Source organism: Corapipo altera, unplaced genomic scaffold (genome assembly GCF_003945725.1).
Source record: "Corapipo altera isolate COAL_440 unplaced genomic scaffold, ASM394572v1 44, whole genome shotgun sequence".
NCBI lineage: Eukaryota > Metazoa > Chordata > Aves > Passeriformes > Pipridae > Corapipo > Corapipo altera.
In genome coordinates this window covers 13,398,851-13,410,991 of record NW_020884880.1, presented here as the reverse complement: position 1 = coordinate 13,410,991, position 12,141 = coordinate 13,398,851, and the positions used below count along the sequence as shown (strand labels likewise).

Sequence of the window (12,141 nt, the reverse complement as noted above, 5' to 3'; positions counted from 1 at the left end):
CACTGAAGTGAGACCTGACAGGTCTAGAGTTTCCAGGGTCCTCCTTCTTGCCCTTCTTGAAAACTGGGACAACATTCATCAGATCAGCTTCCAGTCGTCTGGGATCTCTCCAGATTACGAAAACCACTCAAAAATCATCGAGAAAGGTTTTGCAATGACATCAGTTAGCTCTTTGAGGATTCTGGGATGAATTCCATGAGGCTCCATAGATTTGTAGGGATCCAGCTGAAGCAGCCAATCCTGCACAATTTCAGGGTTGGCTGGGAGTTGATAATTCTCGCAGCCATGGTCCTCCAGCTCAGGGCACTGAGACCCCCTTGGTCCAGCATCTGCACTGAAGACAGAGGCAAAGAAAGCATTAAACACCTCTGCCTCATCTCTGTCCCTGTTTGTGAGGTGACCATCCTCATCCTGTAACAGGCTGCTGATATTTCTATACACCTATTGCCAGTAATACATTTGAAAAAATTCTTTTTATTGTCCCCTACATTTCTGGCAGCTTCAACTCCAGCAGAGCTTTGGCCAAACGAACTTTCTCCCTACAGCGGCAAGCAGGATCTATGAATTCTTCCCATGTCACTTGACCTTGCTGCCACTGGGCATACACCTTCCTTTTTTGCCTTATTTCCGAGAGAAGGTCCCTGCTAAGCCAAGCTGGCCTTCTGCCTCGCCTGCTTGACTTCCAACCTTTGGGAATTGCTTGTTCAAGCACCTCAATGTCTTTCTTGTAGTGAGGAGCCCAAAACTGAACACAGGATTCGATGTACAGCCTCACCAGTGTCAAGTACAGGGGGATGACCACTGCCCTGATCGTGCTGGCCACACTATTTCTAATACAATCACACAGGGTAGTTACATCCTAAAGCCAGTGCCCTTCCTACACACAACACAGAGGTGAAAGAGGAAGTTTGGGTCACAAGTAATGTAAGCAGGGACACCAACGCTACCCTTGTTTCTCAGGAGCATGTCAACTGCAGTCAAAGCATGTGGACTATGCTGAGAGACCCTCTCCCAGTGGTCCTTTGAAGCAGAGCCTGGAAGCAGGGGAGCTGCAGATGTTTACCCACCTGACTGTGCCAGCTATTGTCTTGTGCCTCAAGTTCCTGCAGATTGGCAATTAGGGTAGAAATCTGGAAATCCACAGCACAGTTAGCAGCTTCTGGTCATGGTGGTGATTGGATTAGGGGAAAGAGTGCTGTCTGGAAGGATACAGCACTGGCTGCTCTGGGGATTTAAACTGATCCCCAGCCAAAGGAAAATGAGTGTGGTAGCTGTGGTTTGCTTTCCGTTAATATTATCTTACTGTTTATGTCCTAGAGAAATTGGCATAGCTGGCAAATCCTGGGAGCGAGGCCCAAAACTGATTTAGCATTAAGCCTGAACTTTCTCTCACCCTTTGAAGTCCAAGTTTTCACACTCAGCGTCAACATGAAGGGACAGAGTAATGCAGCAATGCTGCTCTTCCTGCATTTTCTTTTTGTTTTGTGTAAATGTCAGAAATCATGGAACTGAGATTTATTTTTTTTTAAATCTACTAATCTTCCCATGGGAATAGTTATATATTTTAAACGTCTTCAGAAAAGAGGAACTCATACCTTAGAAAATCAGATACAGAAATTTTCTTAATGTAATTAAACAGATAAAATGAGTTGGATAGAAGTAATTTGGTTTTTAAAGGTGAACTTAATGAGTTGAAAGTAATACTTTGGATTAGAATCTTTTGTTCCAAAATACAACAAAACATAAATCATACAGGGTTTTGCATGTATGTTCTTGGACAAAAACGTAGTAGAGATGTTAAAAAAATCTGTCATTCTGTAATGCAAATCAGATTTTGTCTAATTTTACTTCAGCGAGCTTTGCTTTTCTTTAAACAATTAAGATTAGCTAACAGACCTCCTTGCTCATGTTTATATACAGTTGGAAGAATAATTCAGACATCATTTGATACTGTATCTAGCTGTGCTGAAGCTGTATTCAATCTAATAGGTATTGAGTTAACTATACTCATTTTTTGACACGATTAATCCATTCGAATTTTTTTAACAGAGCAAAGGGTATAGGAGTAATTAACTTGCAAATGTCTGGTTGGTGAAGTGCAGGGTTTTTTAAAATGTATCTTAACAATATGAGAAATTTTCAAAAGCCACTAATATCCTATTATCAAAAGCAAAATGGGTGCATAGCATAAATCACTCATAAAAAAAAAAGAATGTTAATCTTTATATTATTCAAAGGCATTTGAAACCATTCTCCTAATTGCCACTTCAAAATCCTCTACTAGCTAATAAAAGAAATTAATAAACTTCAACTCATATCCTTTTTTGTATTATATGGTGCTTTGGAGGTAAGAAAAATTTGGTCTGAACTTCAGTAGGCTGTAAAATACATATTCACCACTATGCATTAAAAAGCAGCTCAGCAGGAAGAATTACCTATTGAATCAGAAAGATTCTGCCCCTGATTAACACTGAAGGAGTGTTTCTGTGTAAGGTGAAGAAGCACTGAATTACTTACTTACACCCTCCAAATGCAGTAAAAGATTTAACTATTCTTCTGAGAGAAGAGCTTGTAAGAGAGGATTGGATGGATGGGAGAATTTGAACTACTAAAGATGGGTCCATCAAGATGTGTTTAGAGTTGCTACAGCCAGCTGACTGCCCTTAATTGCAGCATTCATAAGAGATTTTAGGCTGAAAAATAAATTTCAGAGAGGGTGTAGGACTAGAATTTGGGCTGATAAAAACTAGTGAGCTGCAATCCCTGCAACTGGAGAGAGGCAACATAATCCAGGGTGAGTGGACAGTTGTTTTCAGATTCTATTTCTGTAGTCCTAGGTGAGCAGGGAATATTGGCTTGCAAACCCAAGTTGTTGCAGATCCTGGAAAAGTTTTTGAGCTCTGCTTGGAGCAGTAATTAACAGTGAAACTAATCCACTGTTCTCTGCCTACAGCAGTTTTAAGAATAGAAGCCTAGAATGCTTGGGGTTGGAAGGGACCTTAAAGGTCATCTAGTTCCAACTCCCTTGACGTGAATAGGGATACCTCCCACTAGACCAGGTTGCTCAAAGCCCTATCCAGCTAGCCTTGAACACTTCCAGGGATGGAGCATCCACAGCTTCTCTGGGCAATCTCTTGCATTGGCTCACCACCCTCATAGAAAGTCTTCTTCATTAGAATTTCTTCCTAATATCTAACCTAAACCTACTCTCTTCAGTTTACAGCCATCAGCCTTTGTCCTGTCACTACATGCCCTTGTCAAAAGTCCCTCTCCAGCTTTCTTGTAGGCCCCTTTGAGGTCCTGTAAAGCTGCTGTAAGGTCTCCCTGGAGCCTTCTCTCCGCTAGACTTAACAACCCCCACTTTCACAGTCTCTCTTCATAGGAGAGGTGTTCCATCCCTCTGATTATCTTTGTGACCCTCCTGTGGACCCACTCTAACAAGTCCACATCCTTCCTATGTTGGAGGCCCCAGAGCTGGATGCAGTACTCAAGAAGACCTTACGGTTAATGAAAGGATCAAGGTTGCTCAATTAATTTAATTTCTTGCTGAGTCTTCAAAAAGCTGCTGAGGACCATTTCTAACCAGGAACATTTCTTTCTATTTACATCTTCACATGGCAGGGTCTCCCTGCCATGAGCTACCCTTAGATGAAATGGGCTAGAAAGCATGAGGTCACAGCTGGGATGACCAGAGCTCTGGGGTTTGTTACAGGGCTAAGTGTAAGGAAAGGGCTTTTTGTTGCACTTAGGGAGAGTGTTTGCATCCTGCCATCAAAAACACAAATCCAACCTCACTGACCTAATTAGACCAAGAATCTGTCTTTCCTGCTCATGCCAGCCTGAACCCTACCATTAACACTAATCCTGAAATTAAAGCTACACCTAGATCAGCAAAACCTGTCCAACCCTGGACTAAGCACAGCTGGTGATGACATAAAATACATGTTGGTAACACCTAGATCTGAGCAGCAACACTGTCCACATAGCATCAATTTTTCAGGCTATTTATCTGCACTCAAGTTTGTGTATCTTGAGTTAGAGAAACTGGCAATGCTCCTGAGTGAATTCACAAAATCCCCAAGATCCTCACAGGCTGAAGTAATTCATGTGATGAGGGGAGAGACAGCATATCTCTCCAGAAGGTATATTATTTGCTCTTTCCGCAAGGTATATTATTTGGTCTGTCAGTGTGGAATGAGGTCCATTCTGCACTGCATTCCAGATTCTTTATATTTCTCAAGTGGAAAGCAGCTGGTATATTCAACTAAAATGTTTCTTAGGTTGATTGGAGCTCCCAGCTGACAGAGAATCAATGCAGTTGGTTCCCATTCAACTACTCCTTGGGATATCTGACAATTTTGACAGGTTAATTTAGAATTTTTTTGTTGCAAAATGAAATTTTCATAGATTAGAACAGTGATATAGGTATAAAAAGCTAAATCTCTTCAATTTTAAGCTTTCTTACTCCCAGTGTCCGAGCTGCTGACAAGTTAGTCTGATACACTATAATCATGAAGAAAAAAGACCTTTTATTATTTAAATATAATATCAATATTAAAAAAAAACAGTGGGGAGAGGATATATTATACATAAAGATTAAAAGATACTTGAAATCTCACTGTCTTCTTATATGTTCTTTATAATTTAGAAACATGGCACCATGGTCTCACTAACACCAGTTAAGTGCCAAGACAGAGCATGTGTGTTCTTTCCTTATTAGTTTAACAGAATCCGTTAAATAGAAGATCAAAGAATTTCAAAACCAAAAAAAAAAGAACACAAAAACTGTCAGCCAAGTCACACAAATCCATTATATAGAAAATATAAGCAACAAAAAAGAGAGAAAAAACCCAACAACATTAACCCAACAACAGTCAGTTCAGAAAGTCAATTAAGAAAACTTAACTTATTTTATTATGGTTTCTTATGCAAGTAATAATTCATACTGAAACTCTTTGATTTGTAAAATTAAATTTGCTACAACTGTATAATTGTTAAGTAGCTTTAAGAGTAGATTAGTTTGTAGCAAAATATATAAAGGTTATTATCTTAATTTACCAAACAATCCAAATTCATATAAGAGGACACTGTAGATACAGATGTTTGCAGTTGTTAGACTGTGAAATACTGGCTATTAACTTATTGCTTACCATGTTGAAGACTATACTGTAAATATAAAATGCCATAGGTCATTCCATGATGAATCTTTTATTCTCTTCACTAAAAAATGGCTGCGGAGAAGATAATCTACATCAAGGATTGAATCCTTGAGACAGAAGATTCATGACAAGTATTGCAACAGTATTTCGTGGGACATATCAACTATCAACTCCAGTGAGTCCATGCAAAGCATCTGTGCAGGACATGAAATTCAGACTGTGGTTTCCAGCAATTAAATTAAATGTGAATTTGTCCCAAACGCAAATTTTCTCCAACTCTATGTTCTCAAAATAATACATATTTTCTGTTTGGAAAAAAATTCAGGATTATGCTCATCCTACCTTACTAGACTGAACAGAATGAACACTCATGGTGAATGAAGAAAACATACGACTGTAATAACTGGTTATTCCTGACTATTAATACATTAGGATCACGGCAGTAAATAACTGAAGAGATGTCTCTGCTTGAGAAAAAGATTAATAGACTGAAAGACCAATTACTTTGTCCTAGTTAGTTCACAGAACTGCTAACAAATAGCTCCTCCTGCAGCAATATGACCCCCTTTCCTCTCTAAACTCACCTAGCATATTCTTCAAAATTTTATATTTAATTTTTTAGCCTCCATATGACATGGCACAGAAGGCAATTTATTTCTCATATTCTATTGATAGATTGCCAAATTAGTCCATCATCTTCAGTTACTAAAGTAAAAGAAAACATATAGAAATATAGGCAAGATTCAAACAACAAAACACTGGACTAAACTTTTAAATCTGCAGTTTTTTCAAGTAGTTCGATTTTTTTCTTTTTCTTTTTTTTTTGCTTAATAGTTTACACTGTTATTGTGGAATAGCATGAAACAGACTCTGCACTTCCTTTATTTACAGGAAACCAAAGCTGATTCTGAATGAACCTGACAAAGCAACATGTGGCTAAGACCAGAGTTGGGACCAAGCATCGAGGCTTCTTTGGATAGAATATACCTTAAGAGAACATCATTTGCAGATGTTCTTTATCCAGTTGGATTCCCTGGCTTTTCACTATCTGCTCACATGAGCCAGGGCCAAAACAAACAAGTTGTCCTATTCTCAGCAAAGTGCATTTGATGGTGCCGTGTGGATGAAAGGCCTCCAAAGCAATGGTTCTCAGCATTCCAGATGATTAACTCTTCTAATTGGCTCTGTCTCCTCCCATTCCAGGATCTTCTCACAATAAATTTAGTTAGAAAAAGACGCATGAAATTCAGCATGAAGGACATATCAGGGAGATGATGTGAAAGTAACATTGCTTTTCAAGCTGCATTCCTAGCATAGAAGACCAAGAGTTTATTTCCTCTTGGCAGACACAGAATATAAACAATATTTCTTGGTCATTTTTCTGCCTGGTCATCTGTTTTTATGTCGTTTAAATCCTGTCCCATCAAGAGCAAGTATTAGGATGGAAGGCTTAAGAAGAAATAAACAAGTTGGGCTGTGTTGGTGCTCCTCAGAGCATTTAAACCTCTCAAGGACAGCCTGTTTCACCTTGCTCACATGCCCACTTAAAGAAGACATCTGAATTGGGGTCAGAAAGATAAGTCCTGTCAGGGATTTTTTTTCCTGTAGCACGTATGTATACACTTCTAAAGATCATGCAGAAACTATTGATCAAAGATTGTGTTACCACACGACCACAAGTCATTTTCAATGTTTCATATTTCTTCGTATGCCAGTTTGTAACTCTTGGCCTTTCTTTACAGGCTTCTGCAGAGGTACAAATGGTCTCTATATCCTTTTAGATTTAACATCTATTGCAGTTATCTACAATCACTAAGACCTGAAGTTCTCAACCAATGAAAGTATCTCTACTCCTCTGTCCTTATAAAGGCCCAATGCAAGTCATAGACTCTTGTTTTAGAGGGCTGCAGCTGGAAAAAAAGTCAGTGCTTTAGAAAAACTGCTGAGTCTCCAGTATTTGGAGTTAAATTATCTGAGATTATTATAAGGTTGCCCAAGTGTAGGATAGGGCTTAATATAGCTCTGGAACCCTGATCCACAACAGCTGCATACTAAATTAAAGCTTCTTTAGATATCTGAGTTTTCTTGCCTTTTTCAATGAGATATAAAAGCCTTCCACTTTAGAATGGGCTCAGTTAAAGCAAACGTACTTTACTATTAAACAATTGAGAAAAGGCTGAGCCAGTTTATTTGATTCTCTAAAGTCCTTCATGAAAAATAAATGCATGTTCTCAATAAAAGTTTGCAGCCCGGAAAGCTCAATTTCAAATAAAAACTGTAATGAAGTACAGTAAGTATTTATACATGAAAGATCTTCAGCTATAAAGCACACATTTTTTAACTTAACGAAAGCAAGATACGTGTTAGATGCAATAGTACACAAGTCATACAGATGGTTCCTGTAAAACCTAGAACAAACTTACCTATAGGAATCTCCGCAGAGCAATATTATCTGAAATTTCCATGTTTCTTCCTTTCTAAAGCAATTCCCTTTTAACATATTGTTTTCCAATGCAATTCATCTGTGAATGTAGTTGTCAATTACAGCAAACCTATTAAAACTACTGTTTATTTTGGAAAGCAGTTTTTTTCACAGAACTGTTAGATATGACTTTGGTATAAGGAGTTAAGAGTTACTATTTTTAATTTCCTGTACCTCTCTTGTATTTTTCACTTGGTTATTTGGAAATGTGATATACAAAAATATTGAATGACTTGGCATGAAAAGTGAATCAAATTGAGTAATATCTAACTTTCAGAAAGACTGAACAGACTCATGGATTTTTTAAATATTACTTCTATGTAGGGTATTTGAAATATGTTTGCAGTTCAGTTCAAATAAGAAAAGTGCAATGACTTGTCTATAAAATCCCTTCCCCATGTCACCGATCTTTTAAATTTTCCTGATTTTCATCATGCAGACAAGCAGCAAGGATTAAGGAAGGGATATTCAGTCTTTATGAAGCAGAAACAGATATTTAGAATTTTAAGTGTCAGCCCAATGTCACAGAGCTGTTTGCCATACTTACGCATTCAGTTCATGCAGCTTGGTAACTGTGAAGTGAGTACTTCTCACAAGAAAAGGGGAGAAAAAAAGGATAAATCCTCTCTCTACTTGAGTTTCCAGGATTGGTAGTTGGCATGACAACTGTAAGCAAGTAGTCAAGTCAGGCACTGACTGAGAGTAAGAGCCTGAAAGAAACCAACAGAAACATATAAAAAACAGGAATACAGAGAACTGTTAGGAAAAAATGATAAAGTGTGGACATTACAGAGCTTTAGAGATGTGGGCACTAGCACAAACAGTGAGCAACTATGTCCCTGCATAGCAGTAGGCAGAGTATCATATAGCTGAGGTGGTGACTAGCTGTTTCTCTAGCAAATAAAAAGATTGTGCTACTCTAGGCAAAACTCCAGCTCTGTTGTGTGCCAACAGAAATAGCTGATGAGGCTGCACAAGGGCAGTTTCATAGTGAACTGTAAGTGGTGATACAAAAAGAGCTTATTAATCTTCCTTTACCATGGAAGCAAGTTTAATTTCCACAAAATATATATGTTATCTAAATTAAAGAAAAAAATTAAGAAGGGTGTAAAAAATACGAATATGTGACTTTTTTATGGATAACTCAAAATCATGTTAAAAAAAAAGAAGAAAAATAAGAAAAAGAAAAAAAAAGAAAAAAAAAGAAGAAAAAAAATAAAGGTAAGTAAACAAAAGGAAACCTTCATGGATATGGTAGGATAGACTATTCTGCATCTTCTTCTGTAAATGTTTTTAGTTTGTTATTGTTACCTCAGTATTTTGACAAAATAAATTCTGTCTCCCTATGACAGACAATTGAGAGTAGAGCACCAACCTTACTTCACAACACTGTACACTTTGCCTTGGATTGGCCTCAGAAACTGTTCTCTTCCTATATAATGGCATCACTGTCATGTGTGAGGAACCCTTAAGTCAGATTACCCAAGAGCAGAACTTTTCAGCCACATATTTCCCATATTTCCTCATCCAAGGAAAGTTTTTTATAACATATTTCAATCAAAATTATGACCTAAAGTTGGTCATTGTTGCCATGTTTGTCAGTTAACTAAAGTCTGCCTATTTTTGTTCCACTTTTTAAAATACAGGTATTTTAAACACAAACATAACAGTGGGATAACATATATTTTATTCTCTAGCCTACCAGGGCATTTTTCTGATGCCAGAAGCATGCCTTTAAAATAGGAGCGAGGCCAGAGACTCTCACTTTTACTAAGTCAGAGAAGACAAACTGACCCCACTGCCACTGACTTTTTCTACTTGAGATGCCTAAAGCTGAAGGACCACTGTACTGTAGTCCAAGTATCCCACTTCATGTTTATTCTACTGGTGGACTTGACAACTCTGAAATATTTCATTGAGATGGAGAAGTTTGAAAGCTTCTCTCATAGAACATGAAAGGTTACAGCCTAATCATCATAGCAAATGAAGGGAGTTCTTAACATTCCTTCTGCTTCAGATATTTATTGCCTGAGCTATAAAAACAATTATTCTTTTGAGAAATTATATTTGTTTGCTAATTTTAACTTTCAATTTCTAAACCTATTGTAGTCACAATATGTCATAATATAAAATTGCATTGTTTGTTATTAGCAGAGAAAGAGAAGAATCATCTCCCAAAGGTGTAACACTTCTTCAGTACACGAATTATACTTCACATGATATTTCAAGTATTAAAATAACAAGCAGCATTTCATGGAGGAAGGTTTTACTTATTTTATAGAATTATAGAATTGTTAGGGTTAGAAGGAACCTTAAGGATCATCTAGATCCAACCCCTCTACTGTGGGCAGCAACACTTTTCACTAGATCAGGTTATTTAGAGCCCAGTCCAGCCTGGCCATGGAGATTTCTAGGGATGGGGAGTTCACAACCTTTCTGGGCAACTTGTTCCAGTGCCTCACCACCCTCACAGTAAAGAAGTTTTTCCTAATATCTAATCTAAACATAGATTTTTCAAGCAAAGTTGTCTCAAGTAGGAAAGGTGGAAAGGAGAACACCAAAACACAAAGCTGCTCTTGACATAGATAACACTGAAGAAGAGAGAAGGAAGTTCTCTCTCCTTATGATTTTGAAGTTATGCAAGTAAACAGAAAAGGTTTTTTACCTCACAAAGTTTGAATATATTATTAGAAACTTTAATAATGTTTTTAAACAATTTTATCATGATATACTGTGTGTATATATATGCAATATATGCTTTCACTATAATTCATGCTGAATGTTAAGCCCCTTATATCATGGTTATTATACAGGCTGAAGTCCCCAGTAATTCTTAATGAATGACTTGCTTCAGAAATACTTTTATTCTACGGCATGAACAGAATTGATTCTATAGCTGAAAAGTTGCAACTATCCTTTCTGCACTTTTCTTATTACATTTCAACCTTTGAACATGGAGATTCTACCACCGGGAAAAAAGTACTTATTTTGTTGAATACATTTCATTTTTATGGTAATTTGGCCTCATACATAACTCAATCTCTCTAGGTTACAGAAGATTTAAAAATGTTTACAAGAGGGATCGAGTGAAAACATAGCCTGCTAAAGGACCATCACTTTAACTGGTGTCAAGAAAAGCCAGTAATGGTATAATAAATAATGCCGACTGAAGATCTGGCCAAAAATACAGTTGTATATTCATCTTAACAGAGAAGTCACTGAGGTAAAGAAATAATTAAAAGTCAAATATTCTGTGTTTGCTGCACTTTTCTCTAAGTATATGTATGTTATACCACAGGCACAAGTATATTGTTTCATTTGAGATTCCAGCTAAATCAGGATTTTTTTAAAGACCCGTCCATACTTTTAGACTGGACAGCACTGGTTTTTGTTAAGCAAGTTCCCTGGTGGCAATAGCGTTTACTCTCTTTTCTCACATGGCCAGTACAATCAAGATTAGGTCAGCTATAACTAGTCACTAAAATGTAAAATTATTTATGAAATAACAAGGACAACCAAACAAGCCATTTACAGTAACAAAACTCAATAAATAACCCGAAAATACCACAAAAATATAAATCAACAAGATTCTACCCTTAAGTTGTAGTTCTTCCTTCTGCCCCTATTCACTTCCTTTACCTCTGAAACCAAGTTTCTGAACCTACATTGATTAAGAATGAGATATCTGTAACATGATATGTTGGCAGTGATCCTATAGATTCTTGTTAACAAGAAGTCCATCACAAATGTGGCTTCTATTAAGTTTTATTACTTTAAGGATGTCAATTTTGGTACAGGCTTATTTTCCCAGTTTTGTGCAAAAACACTACCCATCACATAAAACAGAGGCGGGGAGGTGAAAAAAAATAAGAGTGAGCTAAAAGAACACTGTTAGAACAATGCTGATGTACATACCTAAATATCCAGCACTAATCTGAAATAGGGTTTTTTACAATGACAAATTGAACAAGACTAGGTGCAAGCCCTCTCAAGACTCTACAACATGTTATTCTATTCATATTATATAAGGCTACAGAAATAAAAATTATATTGTATATGACTGTAGAAATTAATATTCTAAATCCAGTGTGGCACATGAGTACTATGTAAGAGTTCTTAATCAAAGAAAAGAGTCTAGAATAGAACTCAGGATCCGCTGTCCAAGTAACTTCAGACTTCCCAGAAGATTGCAACTTTCAAACCAGGTCATCGGTTATCATGGTGATACCTGGACAAAGGAGAGGATTGTTCTTCACAATCTGATATGGAAAAGAAAAATAGTTAATATTTAGATTTTTTCTTTTATAATGTACAAAGAAAATTATTGTACCACAGGAACTATTAAGAACTTTAAATGTTATAAACTTCAGTTAAAAACACATAAAAATCACATTAAAATATACTATGATTTTAAAGGATAAACATTAAGTTATTAAGAAATTTCAGAATTTAGGTTGCTATCAAACCTTTTCAGCATTTATGTACATATCTATTAACCTA

The 12,141-nt window shown here is 36.9% G+C and overlaps 1 long non-coding RNA gene across 1 annotated transcript; it reads right to left on the bottom strand.

The window, feature by feature from the left end:
* Positions 1-211: 211 nt before the first annotated feature.
* LOC113945350 lies at positions 212-8,231 on the bottom strand. Its single transcript, XR_003527055.1, has 4 exons — positions 8,189-8,231; positions 7,583-7,681; positions 5,151-5,231; positions 212-334 (listed from the first exon to the last, which is right to left on the bottom strand). It is a non-coding gene; the product is annotated as an uncharacterized LOC113945350 (long non-coding RNA).
* Between the last annotated feature and the right edge of the window lie 3,910 nt (positions 8,232-12,141).